The following is a 22328-nucleotide window of genomic DNA, read 5'->3' as shown; positions in this document are numbered from 1 at the left end:
GCACTAATGGCAGACTCTGGGAGGGCTCACACCAAGGAGTACTTCCCAGAACTTCTGCTGCCACTGTCCTTGTCCTCAGGGTGAGACACAGCCACCCCCTGCCTCTGCAGGATACCCTCCAACACTAGCAGGTAGGTCTGGTTCAGTCTTCTATGGGGTCACTGCTCCTTCCCCTGGGCCCCGATGTGCACACTACTTTGTGTGTGCCCTCCAAGAGTGGAGGCTGTGTTTCCCCCAGTCCTGTTGAAGTCCTGCAGTCAAATCCCACTAGCCTTCAAAGTCTGATTCTCTAGGAATTCCTCCTCCCGTTGCCAGACCCCCAGGTTGGGAAGCCTGATGCGGGGCTCAGAACCTTCACGCCAGTGGGTGGACTTCTGTGGTATAAGTTTTCTCCAGTTTGTGGGTCACCCACCCAGCAGTTACGGGATTTGATTTTATTTTGATTGCACCCCTCCTACCATCTCATTGTGGCTTCTCCTTTGTCTCTGGATGTGGGGTATCTTTTTTGGTGAATTCTAGTGTCTTCCTGTCGATGATTGTTCAGCAGTTAGTTGTGATTCCGGTGCTCTTGCAATGGGGAGTCTGGATTGGGTTTTTTGTTTTTTTGATATTGAGCTGCATGAGCTGCTTGTATATTTGGGAGATTAATCCTTTGTCAGTTGCTTCATTTGCAAATATTTTCTCCCATTCCAAGGGTTGTCTTTTCATCTTGTCGATGGTTTCCTTTGCTGTGCAAAAGCTTTTAAGTTTCATTAGGTCCCATTTGTTTATTTTTCTTTTTACTTACATTTCTCTAGGAGTTGGGTCAAAAAGGATCTTGCTGTGATTTATGTCATAGAGTGTTCTGCCTATGTTTTCCTCTAAGAGTTTGATAGTGTCTGTTCTTTAATCCATTTTGAGTTTATTTTTGTGTATGGTGTTAGGGAGTGTTCTAATTTCATTCTTCTACATGTAGCTGTTCAGTTTTCCCAGCACCACTTATTGAAGAGACTGTCTTTTCTCCATTGTATATTCTTGCCTCCTATATCAAAGATAAGGTGACCATATGTGTGTGGGTTTATCTCTGGGCTTTCTATCCTGTTCCATTGATATATATTTGTGTTTTTGTGCCAGTACCATAATGTCTTGATTACTGTAGCTTTGTAGTATAGTCTGAAGTCTGGGAACCTGATTCCTCCAGGTCCGTTTTTCTTTCTTAAGATTGCTTTGGCTATTCGGGGTCTTTTGTGTTTCCATACAAATTGTGAAATATTTTGTTCTAGTTCTGTGAAAAATGCCGTTGGTAGTAAATTTTGCCATTTACAACAACTTGGATGGACCTGGAGGGTATTATATTTATTGAAATAAGTCAGACAGAGAAAGATAAATACTATATGTTATCACTTATATGTGGAATCTAAAAAATAAACTAATGAATATAACAAAAAAGAAGAAGAGTTACAGATATAGAGAACAAGCTATTGGTTACCAGTGGGGAAAGGGGGAGGGCACGATAAGGATAGGGGATTAAGAGGTACAAACTACTACGTATAAAATAATAGGCTACAAGGAAATATTATACAGCACAAGGAATATAGCCATTATTTCATAACAAGTATATTTGGAATATAATCTAAAATTTTTGAATCACCAAGTTGTACACCAGAAACTAATATAATATTATAAATCAACTATACCTCAATGAAGACAAACCAAAAAATACAGTGTTAGAGGAGTTTTAGGGCAGTGAAAATATTCTGTATGATAATGTAATGATGGTTACATGTTATACTTTTGATCAAACCAAAAGAATGCACAATACCAAGAGCGAACCTTAATATAAACTATGAACTTTGGGTGATAACATTGTTGATGCAGGTTCATCAGCTGTAACAAATGTTTCCCTCTGGTGGGGGATGTTGATAATGGGGGAGGCTCTGCATGTGTGAGGACAGTAAGGCATATGGGAAATCTCTGTACTTTCCCCTCAATTCTGCTGTGAACCCAAAACTGCTCTTAAAAAATAAAGTTTTACATTAAAAACAAAAAAAAACTATGTATGGTGTTGCTACAATATGAGATTGCCCAATTATGTAACAGAATGTATAAATCCTCATTATGAGATAGCTCTTCTCTACCCACTCTTTCCCTACTTTAGGAGAAAAAAAACAGGTATAATAATTAGTATATAGCCTCTTTCTCTCTACCCACTCTCAGAGGGGTGTATGTGAGTGTTTCTATAAATCTTTCCTACATTTTAAGTTCAGGTAGCAGAAAAGAACATGAGGTTGAAAACTACCCTCCTCAGATTGTGTCTGTTCATCATGATATTCTAGACAAATTAACCTCTCCATGTGTTGTTGGTTCTCTTATTTGGAAAATGAATTCAATAGGTGCTGCCATGTCTTACTTATAAGTATATTAAAAATAAAATGTGTAAACTGGGCTCACATTAAATAGCTTCTTATCCTAGAAAAATAAAGGCAGAATGAAGAACTGTGTTTAAAACTACAAATGATAAAAAATTCAGATGAGAAGAAATCAGTCTTGTTTTGAATTAATTTCTAAAATACGAGACCTATGGAGTCCCCTGTGAATTTTAAGAGATAATTTTAGGACAAATAAATGAAGTAATTGCATCAAGCTTGTTATTTTCAAGGTCATCCAAGCAATAACTAAACTAAAATTAATGATGATAATACAGCTTAAACAAGGGATGGCAGACACTAAAAATGACACCACCGTAAGTAGATTTTAAGAAATATATGGTAATATTTAAAGACAGTTCTCATTTTTGAAAGCTGAAGCTACAGAGTCTCAGATCTGCAAAAGGTCCTTCCAGGTGATCTAACCTAACCTGTCCCTTGATATCCCCCACACAGTCTGACACACATATTGTCAAGAATGACAGTGAATCTCCCCAGAGTACATCCCTTGTTTTCTCTTGACGGGGAGAATCTGTTCCATTCTGTTCCACTGTGTTTCTTAATAAAGGACTTTTTGAAAAGGACTGTGCTCTCCAAATACAAAATGACTAATACATTATGACCCCTTTAACTAGTCATGCTTTATAAGGAGAGTCATCACACATTTAAAAAAAAAAAACAGTACACACACCATGGAACAAAAAACACCCTTGTTCAGAACTTCAGGCTATTGTAATAAGTTTTTGAAAAACTGGACTTGACTAGGATCATCTGTCAAATCAATGGATTTCACTACATCCTGGAAAGAAAAATGAAGAATCCAATGAGGGGATTTATACTCTGTGCTTTCAGAGTTGGGTTTTCCCCCGAACACATTATTTCCCCCATCCTTATCCATACTCTGGGAGTCAGGCTTTGTGTATATTTTGATTCAAGCTGTGTCTTCATTTTAGACATTTTTCTCCACTATTAAATGTTGACCCTATGGTCTAAATTCCCCTGTGAGCCTTCAATTAAGTTATAAGTCTTTCAAGGACAAGGACTATATCATATTCTTCTTTTGTTGGTCTTTTAACCCTTAGAAGAGATAGTAGGATAAGAAAGAAGCTCTGTAAATATTTATTGCATATATGAAGAAATGGGCATATGGATAAGTAGATGGATTCTAATTTTATTTTTTTAATTATTTACAAACTTTTTCAGAGGTAACCACATACTGAACTTCACGTTAGCATTCATGTGCGTTTCATATTTACTACTTATAAATCGATCCCTAAAACCTATGCAGTGTGGTTTTTATGTTTACAAAATTATTATATTTTTCCTTCTGCAGGTTACTTTTACTTGAGAGATTCTAATGCATTTCTCTTAACTGTTCAATAGTATTTTATTGCAAACATATAGCATATTTCATTTATATATTTTATATTGATAGAAATTTGGGTGTTGCCTCCCAGTTTACTTTTAACATAATGCTGCTATGTACACTCTTACACATGTTTTAGATTACACAAGTAAGCAGGTTTCCCTTGGGAATAGCCCTAGGAGTGGAATGGCTGAGCCATAAGGTGTACATATATTCGACTTTATTAGGGCTTACCAGACACCTTCTCAAAATGGTTATTCAATTTATACTCCTATGAATCCTCATTCTATAAAACTTCAGTTTTCCAACACTAACTCATAGCTTTTGGGGCACTAACTTCTCCAATAAGATAGTCTTTGCTCCCAGGCTTTCTCAAGGAGCTATGTCTCAAAGATCCTAAGAAACTTCCTGCATGTTTAAAAAAAATTGGATCTGCCATTTTCTGAATGGGTTCCAATTACAACCCAGACTTGAAGTCACAGTGGTGCTCAGTGTCCAGAGTCTAAAATTTCTTTGCTCCTTAGCCTTAACTGTTTGCAGCCCACTTATTGTAAACGCAGGTTCCAGCATAATTGAAGGTTACCACCAATGGCAAAGAAAGCCTTGCATTTATCTAAATTAATTTGTGTTAACAGAACTGATTGCATTTCTATTCATCTACTTCTGAGCTTCCTGTATTCTAAGAGCTTTGATATTCCATTATATCGTGCTGTGGGGTAATAGCACCACAGGGCAACAACATAACTGCTGAGGTTTTGGTCACTGCAGGTTTCAATTTACTATACTTACTATCTGAACGTTCAACTTATTAAATATCACAATGCCTCAGAATAAAGGCCAATTAAAAAATAAAACTCTGCAGTATTCAGGCTATATTTCAAAGGGAAGCTTTCATTAACAATCTTTTAATTAAGCATGTGCTACCAGTAATAACCCAACCCATTTAGAGCTGTGGTCACTACTGCTATGTCTTTCTCTTACAGTTACTTTTTCACCTCAGCATCTTCTGAAAGTAGTGATCTCTCAAAAGAGATGAGAGTTCATATAAAATTTTACATTTCTTTTGTTGTCTATTTGCGTAGTTTCTATGCATTTATGCCTGCGTTTTCTTTTTAACCAGTGAGGATTTTAGGTTACCTGGAAGAGATACTCTCCAACCTCCAAACTAACTGTTTATCTGGGTTTTAAATGCATACTATACATCAAACAAACCTTTCATGTATGGTATCAGTAAAACCCAGGAAGAAAAAATAATTCATTCAAGGTCAGATGAGGAGTACAGGAATCAGCACCAGAACTGCATTGCTACATGCACCTTCAAACAGCAGAGGAGAAATGACAACAGTCAAGCACACATCAATTATGTAACCCAAGACTTAACAACTTTCAGAGCCTGTGCTGAAATTTGGACATATTCGATTCAACCAGTATCCCTGCCTTTAAGCTGAAAACTCTGTTCCATGACACCATATGTCAGTTACTTAATATTCCAATGAATGGTGGCTTATTTTGTGTTGCAATAGAAAGAGCATGAAATATTGGAGACCAACTTAAATCAAGTTTCACGATATACATCTTACTTTTTTGTTACCTTAGCTTATTAACTTTGCATTTGTAGAATTTTGCATTCTATATCTCATCCGTTGAATGATGAGAATAAAAATTATCTTGGAGCACTGTTAATAGAATTCTTAATAATGTAATCTCAGGGCTTGCTTCCTTAAAGCACTCAACACATGAAAACTCTATTTAATATCTGTAATGGGAATATTCATCTCCCTTGGGGTCATCTCAAACCCACACCCTGAACTTACTATAAGGCTAACATTCTCTATTTTTAGCATCTATACCTTTTATGATAATATTATCTGGGATTGGACAAACAATGATACTGCCCTACAGGCATGTAGCAAGGACAACGTCTCATTTCCAGGTGAGGGCTCAGCTGACGTCAGGGCAGGGGGGACTTTCACATACAGGATAAACCAGGGAATGGCAATTCCTCTGGAAGTACTGAAGGGAGTCGCCTTCATAGGATTGTCAACAAAAGCTATGGTTGGCTGGTGAGCATCCAGAGGCAGTGTCCAACTTCTGCTCTGAGTGGTTTAGGGACCACTTACCTGAATCCAAGGGGAAGCCTGACCTACTGAAGCCCTCAACACTCTCCTCAGGACCTTATAGCAACGTCTGGCTCCCAGAGATGGCTCCCTGTTGTTTGTCCATATAAACACCTGAATCAGGTCACTGGTCACAGATATTTTGTGCACAGCCTGTTTTTTTCTTCTTCTTCTTCTTCCCTCACCTTGCAGGCTCTCTGCCTTTACAATTACACTCTTGTTCCCACAGACTGGTTAGAGGCCCAGCAAAAATCAAGAAACCCCCAAATGGACATATACTTAAGAAGGTCATTAGTGACTGACTGGAATGACAAAGTGGCATTTGCTCAAAGAGTCTGAGGACACGATATTCATTTCCCACCTTAACAACCCCTGCTGTGTCTCTGGGACACAATTCACAGCCCAGAGAAGGGATATGCTGCAAGAATTCCAAAAAGGCCCCCATAGACTGTTCTCTTCTGGGTGCTTCGGCTGCCTCTGGGGCCCCGTTTGTTCAGACTACACCAAGAGCCTGAGGTATTTCTCAGTATTTGCTGTCTGGACTCTTCACTTACTAAGAGTTTCTTCCCCTACCCGCTGACCAGGTTTCCCTCCCTTTCAGAAAAAAGAGGGACACCTCAGGACACCACCATTCTTCTCTCTCAAAATTGTATCTCCTCATAATCTTCTGTCTGTCATCTCCCTTCTACAATCAGGAAGATGAAACGGAAGGAGCCCAAATGTGGAGTTTGAGGATCAGGAATGGATCTAAACTCTGCGAGTAGCTTGATGTGTGTCCTTGGGGAATTTAATCAGCCTCTCTGAGTCTCAGATTATTTATCTGTAAAATATAAGCATGTCTCAATCCACTGGGTAGTTATAAGGTGAAAATGATTAATATGTAAGAGTCTGACACATAAGAAGTACGTGAAGTAAACGCCAATCCAGTCACTTCTCTGCTCACAATCCTACAGTGGCTTTTACTACTTACAAGTATGGAGCTCAAATGTCTCCACCTGGCTTTCCCTGGTACCTCCAAGCACAGGCTACCTGTCTGATCTGAGACTTACTCTTCCCTACCATATACACCCTTCCACCCAGGCTAAGTTCCTCTACTTGTCAAGTATATATTCCAAGCTCACTTCAATGGCACTATTCTGACTCCTGATACCCTCCATGTGGGAGAGCAGCCCACCCTACCCACACTTCTGGTCCAAATCCTACCCATCTTTCAAGAACCTGATCAAACAGCCACTATGGAAAACAGTATGAAATTTCCTTACAAAACTAAAAATAGAGCTACCAGATGATCCTGAAATCCCACTCCTGGGCATATATCTGGAAAAACCATACTTCAAAAAGATACATGTACCCCAGTGTTCTTGCAGCACATTGTAAATTGCAGCACTATTTACAATAGCCAAGACATGGAAGCAAACTAAGTGTCCGACAGATGAATGGATAAGGAAGATATATTTATACAACAGAATATTACTCAGCCATAAAAAAGAATGAAATAATGCCATTTGCAGCAAAATGGATGGACCTAGAGATTGTCATACTAAGTGAAGTAAGCCAGACAGAGAAATACAAATATCGTATGATATCACTTATATGCGGAATCTAAAAAAACATGATACAAATGAACTTATATACAAAACAGACCCACAGATATAGAAAACAAACTTATGGTTACCAAAGGGAAAAGGGGGAGGAGGCATAAATTAGGAGTTTGGGATTAACATACACACACTACTGTATATAAAATAGATAACCAACAAGGACCTACTATATAGCACAGGGAACTATACTCAATATTGTAATAACCTATAAGGGAAAAGAATCTGAGAAAAATAGATATATATGTATGTATAACTGAATCACTTTGTTGTATACCTGAAACTAACACAACATGGTAAATCAACTATACTTCAATATATAAATTTTTTAAAAGTTCCTACTTTTCCATAAAAGTTCACTCAAATATTCCAGCCAGCACCAAAGTATGTTCTCTGAAATATTTTTATTTATAATGGTCAGAACACTTAATATAAGATCTATCCACTTATAAAAATTTAAGTGTGCAATAATATTGTTAACTATATGCACTATGTTGTAGAGCATATCACAAGAACTTAGTCACCTTCTGTAACTGAAACTTTATAGCCTTGAACGGCTCCCCGTTTCCTCCCTCCTCACCCCAGCCCCTGGCAACCACCTTTCCACTCTCTACTTCATTGAATTTATTCTGTCTTATAGACAACTGCAAACATATGCTTCCTTACCAATTGCTAATTATTACAGATGTGTTCATTTATCTTTGTCACCATGCTTTTTTCAGAACAAAGACATAACTTATATGCCCCAAATATTCATATTTCACTCTAATAGCAAAAAGGGACTTACTGAATCTTAATTGAATGGTTCCTTGACTAGGAGACTGGAATGTCAAAGGCTTCAATCATTTCAGTCATTTCCACGTGTGGATAGTGTCTCTCCCATTCTTTTATTCCCTCACCAAATTCTTTTTAGCTACTTCCACATGCCAGACATTCTTCTGGGAAGACAGATATAAATAAAGTGAACACTATCCCTCTTCCCATGCAAGCTATAATCTAATGAGGAAAATAAGCAAGTGGAATGAGTTGGAGAAAACTGTATTAATTTATCAGCAACTCTAGGATTTCTCTTGCAGCGAGAAATTTGTTGGATAAAATTTGGATAAGGATTTCAGGTAGAAGTTGAACCTCCCCAACCCCACTCTAATTGCCCAAGTGCTATCTGATGTCCAGGTTTCACAGGGAAAAAGATGCTCTAAATAATAAAAGTGATCAATTTGAGTTTCTTAGACCAGCTGGAGAAGCAAGAGATGAACAGAAATATGCTTTCCCTTGAGCCATTCCCAGAAACTCTCTCTCAAAAAGTCTTCAATAATACATGATAGACACATAAATTCTTCTAATTATTCTTGCTGTTTTGCTGTTGTTAATACTGAGCCCTGGTATGAGTTTCAACTCTGAGCCCAGGTAGTACAGGACAGTTATCGCTCACTTTCTCACCAGCTCTAAGCCAGGAGAATAACTGCCCACTCACAACCCCCTCACCTCACCTTTGTAATTAGCAGCCAGCCTGTGGAGGGATATTTTCTTAGGCCATAGCACCGAGAGGTCCAACCCAATTTTATCCAGATTTCAAGAGGTGAGACTGTCCCCAGCTGACATTATTACACAAGCAGATCAGCAATTAAGTGCAGAATAAATACTATTATTAAATGAGATAATATAAAATGTAGTCTGCGGAATGGGAGGCTAGTGGGGTGGGTTGCTGAGAGGATAGAGAACTTTCCAGAGAAAACAGCATTTATACTGAGGCCAGAAGGATGAATAGAAGTAAGCAGAGTGAAAAAAGAGACAATATTGACATGTTTAGATTCTCATGTATCAGAGTCAAGAGAGTAACTGAGAGAGAGCAAAAGAGGGTCACGAGGAGAAAGTAAATGGAGAAAAAGAGAACTGAAAGAACAAAGTCCACCCCAGGCCCCTCCAGTGTAACCTAATTCGTCTAATGTGAGTAGTGCAATTTCTCTAGAAAAGTCCAGTAAATCTAAGGGGACATTTGGACTGGAGAATTATTTGGGAATTTTCTAAAACTTCCTAATTTTGCCACTCTATAGACAGTACCTCAGAGTTTGGCCCCATGCCTGAGCTATAAGAAAGCCATATTCCTGTGAAGTGAGGTAAGCAAAGCTAAGCCTTGGAGAAGACTTTCTACATGAGCAAAAAATCTAATATTAATGTGTGATTCATTTAGGAGGCAGAACTGGTACCCAGAAATATGCAGATTTGGCCAACTGGCAAAATTGGTCTATGGTTATCTGTTTCCCAAATCCCTCCCTAGTAGTTCCCAGGGCTCTGCCTTTGTTCATCAGGTGCTCAGAAGTGTCCAGGTCCCAGTGTATGATTCCAACCTGCCCTTCATCAAAGTTTCCATTGACACTGAGTATTTATTCTCACTTGTTGGAAAATACAGATAATTTGATAATTACACTCCCCTTGGGTCATTAATAGCTGACTAAAGTATTCTATGTCACCTGTGTAGGAAGTATTAGCTTTCAAATGTGCATGTCAGGTGCTAGGACAGAGATGTGGAGAGGAAACTTTCAGTGCCGGGGGTGGGAGGGGATTCACCACATAGACACTTAATTCAACTTTGGACCACTGAGACTAAAAATGGGCTTCTTGCTGGTGAAAGACACCTTGCTCATAACGAACCATGACAGCACACACACACACACACACACACACACACACACACACACACACACACACGTGAATACACACAGGATATATGCATACTCACACTCCACAAGAAACCAGGACTCCAACCTCATTTCATGGCAAACAGTGCAGCCTGATTTGTGCCAAGGAGATCAGATCGAAAATTATACCTTGGAGCTTCTCAGCCCAACTCCTTTTCTCCACAACCCCTAAGTAATTTTTTGAAAGAAAATTGCAATATGTATTAAATAATTTATTTCCTGGACCAATCTCAGACTTTAAGCATTTTTAAACTGGCGATTTTTAATAAAGTAATTGTGGAATTAGGAATACATTTTTCACTAGTGAGTAATTATTTTACTTTGAACACATAAAAATGGCTTTTAAAAGAAGGGAAATAAAAAAAAAAAGAAGGGAAATAAAAAAGGGCTATTAAGAGTTTTACTGGGTCAAAAGAAAGTTTCAAGTTTTATTGGCAAAAAATAAAAAGACTAATTAGAATTGGTTTATGGATTTATGTGCTCATTTTCAATAGGAGCACATGACGGTTTTCAAGGAAATCTACTGTGGCTGGATTTTCCCTAACATCCTTGTGCAGCACAGAGTTGTAATGGGACTAAGACAAAGCTGGTGTTTGTCCTTCCTACTTCTCCTCCTCTTCCCATGTGCCCCTTAGCCCTCAGTTTGTCATCAAGTGTTTGCATCTCCTCAACTCCACCATCTTCTTTGTCAAAGCCCCCATTCATCTCTCATCTGAACTAGTCTGCTAGCTGGTCTCCTATTGCACTCTTGTACTCTGCAATCGTTCTTCATAGTACAAGAATGATTAAGTTCCCCAATCCCAAATTTGACTATGGCAGAGGAAGCTCTCTTCTGATTCAAACCCTCTAAGGAGCCCCCTTGTCCTTTGGATACAAGTAAAGATACTTAACATGAAGAATACTATTTTTCTGCCCTTCTGAGGTATTTGTATAGGTTTTGCCTCTGCCCACTTTAGTTGGTTATTTTCTATTAATTCTTTTAATCTGAGTTCAACCATTACTTCTTCAAAGAAGCCTCTCTTTGAACCCTTTGTTTAGGTCATATCTTTCATTATATACTCTCTCCTCACCAGCTGCTCTCTTTGAAAGCCTATAAGATGGCAGTAATTGCTTTTTTAAAAAAATTCTTATTTATTTATTTGTTTTTATTTTCGGCTGTGTTGTGTCTTCATTGCTGCACAGGCTTTATCTAGTTGCAGTGAGAGGGGGCTACTCTTCGTTGTGGTGCGCAGGCTTCTCATTGTCGTGGCCTCTCTTGTTGCGGAGCAAGGGCTCTAGGCACGCAGGCTTCAGTAGTTGTGGCACATAGGCTCAGTAGTTGTGGCTCACGGACTTAGTTGCTCCGTGGCATGTGGGATCTTCCCGGGCCAGGGCTCGTGTTCCCTGCATTGGCAGGCAGATTCTTAACCACTGCACCACCAGGGAAGCCCAGTAATTGCTTATTAATTTCCTTTTATAAGGATTACTGTTTTTCTCCAGGACTCCACTGTATACTGCATTTGGGCAGGTTTAGTGTCTGTTTATGTTCACCATTTTAATTAACAAAGTAATAAAAAAGAATACAAAATATGCATTAAAGTCATAGCATGAATAAATAAAAGGAATTTCAAAATAAATGGAAAGAATGGATGAATTAATAAAAGATTGGCTCTCTCAGTGGCTTCTAATTAAGATGGAGATGTTGATACTAGTAATAATTGGCTCTGAAGCCCTCAAAGTGTATGTTTTATGAAGACTATCATCATCCTTGGTATCAACATTGAAGGTGAAGTACATATTCTCCTCTTCTACTCTGTAAACAGTCAATTATATATATGGTATTCATCATTTCTTGGGACACATTTTTAATAACTGGAGTAAAATAAGTATTCATATTTCTGTCTTTCATTCACTCACTGTACATTCTGTGAGGGTCATTTATGCACCAGACACTGTGCTAGGTCCTGGGAATAAAATGTGTTAAAGATTTTAGTTCTTGGCTGTGTAAACATGTACCTCTTCTTCACTACCCAACATTTGTATCCGTTTCCTATCTTTGGCAAATTCCTTTAACGCGTGAGTGTTGGTATGAGGCAGTTTGTCTCTCTCTCTCTAGAAGATAAGAATGCAAGATACTCATGCTCCCTGATTCGTCTACAGGTAAGTGGCAGACATGTGACCTGAGCTCTGCCAATCGGAGGGGCCCACCCTGGATGTTGAAGCTGAAGTCAGAGAGACGAAGTAGATACTTTTGCACAGTCCATTCTGATGAGGACTACAGAGATCAGAAACTACTCATTCAAGTCCCTTTAGAGGTAAAACAGTCTACCCTACTTTTCCTACATATCATATAAGCCTTGGCAACAACATTTCTACTTCCGTTCCTGTGACTGAGAAGGAGAGGTTCATGCAAGAGGTGAAAAGTGCTGACATTTTAGTTTTACAATGTGAATGGCCATATGGATAAATTTCTATTAAATTTCATCTTTCTTAATTGTTATAACGAGTCAATAATATACTTTTTATGTAAAGTGCTTAAAAGAGTATCTGGACCAAATTAAAGACTTTATAAAAGTGTTGGTTTGTTTCTCTCTATATTTTATAATTATATACTGTTTCATCCTTTTTAAACTTTCCAAGTTCATTATCACTTTGATTAGCTCACTTTTCATTTTCTTCTCAACATTTTTTGTGAGAAGGAAAAAGATGTATTAGCTCTTGGTGTTTAATGAGAAAACTGAGACCAAGGAGGTTTAAATAATTTTGCCTTGCTCAGATTGTTGGGGACTTCTGAAGTCAAAATTACAAGGCTTTCTGGCATTTTGACTCCTGGGGGAAAGCAATTTTCACTATATATCTACACCCGTGGGGCTGAAACAACAAGGGGATGGATAGATCTGATAATTGATTTTCCTAGTTTGCCGAGGATGTTTACCTTCTTTAAGTTATGATTATATCCATGGCACATCAGGATAAAAGCCCTTGGTGGTAGGAAGGATTCTGAAATAGGCCCCAAAATTCCTGCTTCCTCATGCACCCTCCCCATAATCTCCTCCCTTTGAGTGTGGATGGGACGTCTGGCTATAATTATACCTTGATTAGGTCATGTTACATCAGATCTTGTAGCAGATTAGAGAGACTCTCCTGCTGGCTCTGAGGAAGAATGCTACCATATTATGAGATGGCCACATGACTAGGACCTGAGAGTGGCCTCTAAGAGCTAAGAATGACCCCTGGCCAATAGCTAGCAAAAAAAAAAAAAAAAAAAAAAAAAAAAGATCTCCTCAGTCCTAGAGTCACAAGAAACTGAACTCTGTCAACCTGAATGGGTTTGAAAGAGGATCCTGATCCTCAGGTGAAAATTCAGCTTTACTAAAACATTGATTTAAGCTTTTGAGACTCTGACGAAAGGACCCAGATAACCTGTGCCTGTACTTCTGACCCACAGAAACTGTGAGACAATAAATAACTGTCTATAATTTTAAGCCACTAAATTGATGGCAATTTGTTAGATAGCTATAGAAAACTGTTGCATCCTTAGAGGCACCCATCTCAGTCTCAAAGATAGTGATGGTAATGATACCTAATGCATTAGAGTAACAAATCTAAACATGGAAAGTCTGTTTATACTAGAATTGTGTTCAGCTAAGTCCTAATTTACCCCCACACCTATAGCACACTAGGGTACCCGCCCCCTGCCCACAGTCACATTAGTGATGGAAGGAGGGTTGGTAGATGGTCTCCATGGATAAGCTACTGGTATTCTGACAACTATCATTTGTGTTTTATATGTATGTTGTATAATTCTGAACAAAGTATTCCTAGAATATTTCAGAATCTTTCAAAGGTATAACCTAGTCTTAAACATTTTTGTGACTATCAGGAACAAAGTTTGGACACATATTTAAGACGGAGAAATTTTGGTGGACTTGAGTGCATTTTTGGATGATATTGTATGGACATTACTATTACCATTCCCTGTAACAATTATCACAGTGCTTTGTGTGGGTGGAGCACTGTACAGCTTAAAACTCCCTTGCTTGACCACTGACCTGCATCTGGTTTGCACAGAAGCATTATGTGTTAGCCATTTCTCCTCCTGCAGCTACTGACATTGAGACCATGCAACATGATGGTATAATACATGTATACATTATGAAATGATTACCACAATCAAGATAATTAACACAAATGCACTACATCAAAGTCTGCTGCATAATCTTAATTAACTTACTTCACTCTCTGGGCTTCAGGTTATTCCCCTGAAAAGCAAGGAAGTTAGATAATGGATCCCTAATCTCTTCTATCTTTGAAATCCTGAGTTCTGTAGATCCAACAAAACACGAATTTAATTGTGTTGTACTAGAAGCCATAATCTCCTAAAATGTTGCTGAATACATTTATACAAAGGTCATACAAATCAACCAACAAATATTAATTGAGCCCACCATGACAGAAGTTCTGCATTAGATATCATAACAAGATTAAAGAATCATATAACACAGGGACTCTCCTCAAAGAGCTAATAGTCTAGTTAAGGAGAAGAGATAGCACTTGAGGAAAAGGAGAAAGGAACTAGTCAGTAGGTAATTAATGTTGCTAAGTAGATAAGGAAAGCTTTGTTGTATTTTGTAAAATGGGAGGAGTCCAAGGGGAGGCAAATAATTCTGCATGGAGTGCCAGAGGCTGCAATGAGTTTAGGGAATAGACTGGGTATGAAAGACTGGTGATGAAGAGAGGGACATTACATGGCTCACAGCAGCCTAGGGAAGAAATAAGGACAAAAATGGCCCATGTGAGGCAAAGCAGGGGAACAGGTTTGGCCAGACTATGTGGTGGTGCCAGGAATAGTAGTGATTAACCACGGTTAGATGCAAAGGTCATTGGTATCAAGTAGAAAACTGATTTTTCAATATATTGTGGTTGCAAACTGACATGGCACCAAAATGAGACAGCACTTTTTTTTTTTTTAATTGTTGTCTGATTTTTCTGCTCAAATAGCACTGTGGTCAGTGTGCATCAGTGTGGAGTTATTAGAGTTTTTCCTATGGTGAGATGCACATGAGGCTGCCTCATGTTTAGCAGCTGAACATCCCTGATAATTCATGCTGGCCTCTGTCTCAAATTCCCCAGCAGAGAATCAGGCATCTCCTCTGCCTCCTTACAGTGCTCTGCAGATGCCAGTCTTTCATTAGTGTCATCCCTGATAACCTTGACTAAGAAAGGGAAGGGGCTGTATCTTCAGCCCCTTATAGCTCTTTTGTTCTCAGACTGACAAGGCAAATTGGACAGAGATAGTTGTTATTATGCTTAGAGATCAAATCCCTTCAGTAATTGAAGGACTGCCTTGGAACGTGGCTAGGAATTGGAGATTTCTTGGTTTCTACCCTAAGCTTTAGATGTCCATAGATTCTGCTATCCAGTTCTCTCTATGGAGATGTGTTATTGAAGCAATCTACTGTGATAGGTTCTGTTAAGTCACCCTAAAAGGTAAAGGGTTTGGGGAGTTCTGAGAGTAGATAGACTGGGACTTAGACACATCTGCAATGTCCACTTTAACACTCTCCACCCCGTATGGCTAAAAAGATTCAAAATTGCCCTAGGATTTGGGAGAGGTAAAAAGAAAGAAAACAGGGGTAGGCAAAGATAACTTTCAAACCACGATGCAGGTCTGAAACCTGAAAAAGGAAAAAAGTGGATTGGAAAAAACAGCTTCAAACTGAAGCATGATTTTGAAAAAAAAAAAAAATCTCAACAAGGCTTGGTTTCTGTAAAGACAAAGAAGAAGTGACATCACCACGATGGTGACATAGGTCATTCCTGACTTCACCCCTCCTAATAAGATGATCAACTAACAACTATTCATGAATAAGACACCATTGCAAAAATCCTATGAGGACAACAAGTATGGTGAGTCTAACTAAAGGTGCCTAAGAGTCTACCTGGAAATGGTTTGAGATTTGACTGAAAATTTTAGGGTCACTAAGAAAAGAGACAACCACTCCATACCTCACCATACTGCTATTCTGTGGAAGACCTACATTCCAGTCTAGGAAGTAGGGTAGGAAAAAGAATCACAATATTTTCTTATGTGGAAATGCATTGAGAAATTAACTAACGAAAGGACCACTGGGACTTGTGAAAGTTAGTTATTGCTGAGAGCTCATCAGATACTAGAGTTTCTTGGGTGTTGTTTCCTGCTCCGTCTTCTCACAGACCCACCTCCACTAGGATGAATCATAAATCATCCCCATCATGCCATGGATTTGATGCTAATGTCTCACAATTGTCTCCCACATTTCTGTGCCTCGATAAAATTGATATAATATCTATGTACTGAGTACAGTGAGGGTTAATGAAAAACTTATATAAAATATTTCAAGGCATGTTACGCAAGACACAAGAGCCAAAGTATCATTATCACAAATACACATGAAAAAACAAACAAATCCTCTCTTTATACATGTCTCCTAGATAGTGGGTGCTTCCAGTTGTGTAGAGATCACAAAAAAAAGCATTAACATAGTCAATCCAGCATTAACAAATTTTAATCTTCATCCTTGGAAAAAGATGTAGTCGCGAGTGACAACTTGATGATGAAATGTATATAGCATTTCCCTCTACATGTCAAACCCATGCAATTAGATTTGAGTGTATATTTTTTCAACCCTTAAAAATCAAGGTTGAAAAAATCCAGATAAAGATTTCTTTTTCTACCAAATATATTTTATTATCTCCTTCATTATCTTGGAGTATGAAAGTCTCTCTCTACTTGTGTTCAACAAGTCATTCTGCAAAAGCTGTGTTCCTCCTGAGATGAATGGGAAATAAAAATTCAAAAAGGAAACAGGATAACGTTGATGTTAAAAACTAAAATTTAACACTGTCTAACTTCTAAGACTGAGATTGAAGTATGTTTAAAAATTAATTCATATTAGCAGAGTGACTGAGGACACATGGCTTAATCACCAAAAACCTTAGTTTCCTCATCTATAAAGTTAGAATCAAGAAGACGTATCTAATGTGCTTACCAAGTGAAAAAAGCTTACCATGTGTTCAAGAGCAAGTATTCAGTCAGTGATAGCTGTTACAGGAAAGCATTAAAGTGTCATGATTACAATGATTGGTCCTGACTCAGACTGTCCAAGTACAAATTCACACTAGGATACTTATTCGTTGTATGACATTGGGAAATTTAATATTGCTGAACTTTCACTTCCATTTCTGGAAAATGGGGTAATGCCATACCTATCTTACACTGTTAAGGAATTTAAACAAGAGAGTATGTGTAAAGAACCTAGAAGAGTGCCAGGCATATATTAATCATTTAGTAAATGCCAGTTAAAATGATCATTATTACTACAATCACTGTCATAAGAATAAAAATGCATTCACAGGCTTCTCTGGTGGTGCAGTGGTTGAGAATCTGCCTGCCAATGCAGGGGACATGGGTTCAGCCCTGGTCCGGGAAGATCCCACATGCCTCAGAGCAACTAAGCCCATGTGCCACAACTACTGAAGCCCGCGCATCACAACTACTGAGCCCGCACGCCTAGAGCCCGTGCTCTGCAACAAGAGAAGCCACCGCAATGAGAAGCCCGCACACCGCAACGAAGAGTAGCCCCTGCTCGCCGCAACTAGAGGAAAAAAACCCGTGTGCAGCAACAAAGACCTAACACAACCAAAAATAAATAAATAAATTTATTTTTTTTAAAAATGCATTCACTGGTAACTCAAAGATGATACACTTCGCAAAAATGAGACCTTTGCTTTAAGTTTAAATGTCATAAAATAAAAGAGACTACTGCTGGAGAGGAAATGTCTCTCTTCTAAATAAAAGTCCCAACACCCTCTTAAATTATTTCCAATACTGTTGTTGACACTCAGACTTCCACATCTTCTAAGCAGAGTCTCCTTAATGTGCAATCTCCCTTGTTTTCTCTGGAATCCTGCTTAAGGCTGAAGCAATCACACAAAACTTTCAGAGTGGGAAGACTATCTGACTATGGCATCTCATCCATCTATTGGATTTGCCATTTTAAAATATAAAAGTTCCTAAATTATTAACTTTCCTCAAAGTGATATTTGATAGCAAAAATTATATCTGCATGAAGTATTCAGTGATTTCTATTTTAAAAAAGCCAAGTAATTTGATAGAGCATAATAATTACACTGTCAAAGAATACAAGTTTCCATTTTCTCAGAGAAATCTATATTGCGTGGTTTCAGTTTCACAGGCTGTCATCAAGATGGTAAGACTTATTCCTCCTTTAACTGCACCATGGCAGCCGTTTTATGAAAAATGTATGTACAGTGCCTGCTTTTCAGAAGGGTGTCAAATCCATGGCATCACTTATAAAGTCACACATGTGCACAAAGAGACTGGCTTGCATCCCAGTGGAACTGGAGAAGAACAGGGGTTCAAGTCCTCTTGTACGGGTCAGATGTGGTAACATATATATCAGTGATGATCTAGTAATAATGGGAAGACCAGAAGTATACCTTTCCAAAAGAGATTTCCCCTCAATTGAAGCTCAAAACAACTGTCCACCAAGGAATGTTAGTTTTATGACTAGTTCAAGGTTTGTGAGCAGTCTCCCCTTTTAGCCTCAGAAATTTCACACATAAATTATATAGAGGTCAACAACAATCTAGAGCTGAGGATCAGGGGATCAACTTGATACTGGATCAGCACTTTGTGTCATTTTATGTCAGTCTAGTTTGTCTGCATTCATCCTAACTCCTCAGACTATTTCTGTTTAATATCACAAATTGAAAGGGATTCAGAAGGTACAAGATTGGTTGAGGCCTTGTCAGCAGTAAGAAGTCAGCATATGATATGTCCCATTCCTCAGAATCTTTATAACCACAATGGAAAATTAAAATGTGTTTGTAAAAAGTTTTTTTTTTTACATTTTTTAATTTGAAAACTTAAAACCTGAATTTATGTCTTAGAAATCAGAGCAAAGTTTAAGGATGGGATTTCCAGGGAAGCAAGGAGCTTGCCAGCTCAGAAAGTGCTATAGAGAACTCGTACATCAGTTGGGAAACAGGTAGAAGACTTTTGATATTCTATCTCAGATGGATATTCCATGACTCTACCATGCTTGCAGTGGGGGCCTGTGAATTGAAATGATGAAATGAATGAGGTGACTTCTGGTCCTTGCCCTATTTCAGGCCCCCTCACCTGTGACCACAGGCAGGTCCTTCACTCTATCTGTGATCTCTATTCTCACCCCAGCATCTTTATGTGAGGATTCAATGAGCTTATTCCAGTCAAAGTGCCTTGTACATTGTCTTGGGCTAATTTGATGTAAGATTAAAAAATAAATAAAAAAGGACACATTTGATATCCACAGCACCAAATCTGTCTTGGGTAAAAAGTAGGGAAAAGAGCCACATTTCAAACTTCCTTGTCCATCTTTCCCATAATGACTTCCACTGCTATATATGACTTCTCTCACTCTCCCTCCTTCTCTCTATTTTATTTCTTGATCCTTCAAGATCTGAACCCATCTTAATCCTTTTCTCTTAATATACTCCTCAACTTTACCAAACATTTAAGGGAGAATAAATGTTCCTTACTTCTCCACACATATCACAAAGCCTTTTCTTACCCTTTCTTTGAACTCCTCCATGCTGTTATGTCCTTTCTCTTCCTCCTAAGAATCATACACATACCTCAGCCATTACCCTAATTAAAGTGCATCATAAGCATATTTTTGAGCTTCTCTTCCCAAGTTAGAATAATATCCATGTCTAACTTTTGGCACATAGTAGATGCTCAATAAATAATAAATAAATCAGTGAATGACTAAATGAATGAATACCCCAGAGTTGTCAATTTTAATGATTTATGAAGTAAACAATTATTTCTTAGCAAGCATTCACCATCAAAAACAATTTTTTCCCAAAGTTATGGTTTTTAAGAAAAGCTAGTATTTTTCAGAAACCCCAAATTATTCTCCACTCAGGATGAAAACACACTGGACACTAAATTGTGATTGTTTTTACCCACTCAAACATCCTAGTTTTTGTTTGTGATTTTATTGTTGTTGTTTATTTTTTCTATAAAGCAGAATTTAGAGTAAGCTTATCCCTTCTGTGGTAGACAAGATTATAAAATGACCCTTGAGATTCCTGGCTTTCCCCTTGAACTTTGGATGGACCTGTGAATATGATGGGATAGTCATTCCCTTGATTTGGGTGCGTTATATGGCAAAGATGACAGGATTCCATGATTATGTTACATTATATTAGACTCCACGGAAGAAGACTGTGAAGGTAATCTGTTGGCTTTGAAGAAACAAGCTTCTGCTATGAGAGGGCTACTTAGCTAGGACCTGAGGGTGACCTCTAGGAGTAGAGAGTAACCCCCAAGCAATAGCCAGCAAGAAAGCAGGGATTTCAGTGCTGATACTACAGAGAATTAAATTCTGCCAGTAACCAGTGAGCCTGAGCCTCAGATGAGCTCACAACCCCAGCCAACACCCTGATTCAGCATGGAGAGAACCTGAGCAGAGTGTACAGACCCTTGATACATGGAAACTGTGAGATGATAGATGGGTATTGTTTTAAGCTGCTAGGCTTGTGGTGACTGGTTACACAGCAATAGAAATCTAACTCAGCTTTCAAAGAAGTTGGTTTAGACACTGGATAATATAAAATGACTTGTTATAAATAGCATTATAATAGGGAGGAACAAATCAGACGCCGTATTAGATCTGTTCCTTTTTACTTTAACCTTTGTTCTTTGTTGCCTGTGCTTAGTCATGCTGACTCTACCATTCCTGTGACCCCAGGCTGACTCCACCCAGCCTGGGGTCTGCACCTTTTGTAAAAGAATGTTGCCTATAGTCTGAAACATACAGGATCGCCTATTACCAAGGCTCTGACTTTTTAGAGCCCATTCATATGAAGATAGATAAAAAGTTGCAGAGCAGAGAATAACAATTGTTTTGTTGAAGGTTTACAGGAACATCATGACCTGATCATGACCTGACCTACCTGGAGAGCTGCTAGAATGATAGATGGGACACCAAGAAGTTTGCAACAGCTAACCACACCCCTCCCTCACCTTGCCTTTTTTTAAAAATTCATTTATTTATTTATTTTTATTGGTGTAAAATTGTTTTATAATGTTGTGTTAGTTTCTGCTGTACAATGAAGTGAATCAGCTATGTGTATACCTATATCCCCTCCCTCTTGGACTTCCCTCCCACTCACCCATCTAGGTCGTCACAGAGCACCGAGCTGAGCTCCCTGTGCTATACAGCAGGTTCCCACTACCTATCTATTTTACACATGGTAGTGTATTTATGTCACACCTAATCTCCCAATTTGTCCCACCCTCCCCTTTCCCCGCTGTGTCCACATGGCCGTTCTCTACGTCTACGTCTCTATTCCTGCCCAACAAATAGGTTCATCTGTACCATTTTTCTAGATTCCACATATATGCATTAATATACGATACTTGTTTTTCTTTCTCTTTCTGGCTTACTTCACGCTGTATGACAGAATCTAGGTCCATCCACATCTCTACAAATGACCCAATTTCATTCCTTTTTATGGCTGAGTAACATTCCATTGTATATATGTACCACATCTTCTTTATCCATTCAAATATTGTTGGACATTTAGGTTGTTTCCATGTCCTGGCTATTGTAAATAGTGCTGCAATGAACATTGTGGTACATGTGTCCTTTTGAATTATGGTTTTCTCAGGGTATATGCACAGTAGTGGGATTGCTGGGTCATACGGTAGTTCTATTTTTAGTTTTTTAAGGAACTTCCATACTGTTCTCCATGGTGATTGTATCAATTTACATTCCCACCAATAGTGCAAGAGGGTCCCCTTTTCTCCACACCCTCTCCAGCATTTGTTGTTTGTAGATTTGTTGATGATGGCCATTCTGACTGGTGTGAGGTGATACCTCATTGTAGTTTTGATTTGCATTTCTCTAATAATTAGTGATGTTGAGCATCTTTTCATGTGCCTCTTGTCCATCTGTATGACTTCTTTGGTGAAATGTCTATTTAGGTCTTCTGCCCATTTTTTAATTAGGTTGTTTGTTTTTTTGATATTGAGCTCCATGATCTGTTTGTATATTTTGGAGATTAATCCTTTGTCTGTAGCTTCATTTGCAAATATTTTCTCCCCTTCT

At 38.4% G+C, this 22328-nt stretch overlaps 1 protein-coding gene across 7 annotated transcripts in view; it reads left to right on the top strand.

Annotated features, from left to right (window-relative positions):
- Positions 1-22328, top strand: part of LOC309636184 (uncharacterized protein) — a gene marked incomplete at its 5' end in the record, with an annotated part of 720691 nt that overhangs the window by 695040 nt on the left and 3323 nt on the right. The window contains one exon of one of the 7 annotated variants that reach the window (XM_082408526.1): positions 12325-21616. The exons of the other annotated variants lie outside the window; for them this stretch is intronic. Of the gene's footprint in view, positions 1-12324; positions 21617-22328 lie in introns of those variants that run through there. 7 annotated transcript variants of the gene reach the window in all.

Source organism: Balaenoptera borealis (assembly GCF_965194805.1).
Source record: "Balaenoptera borealis genome assembly, chromosome: 10".
Taxonomy (NCBI): Eukaryota; Metazoa; Chordata; class Mammalia; order Artiodactyla; family Balaenopteridae; genus Balaenoptera; species Balaenoptera borealis.
Note: the sequence above shows the minus strand (reverse complement) of the source record. Positions and strands in the feature narration are given on the sequence as shown.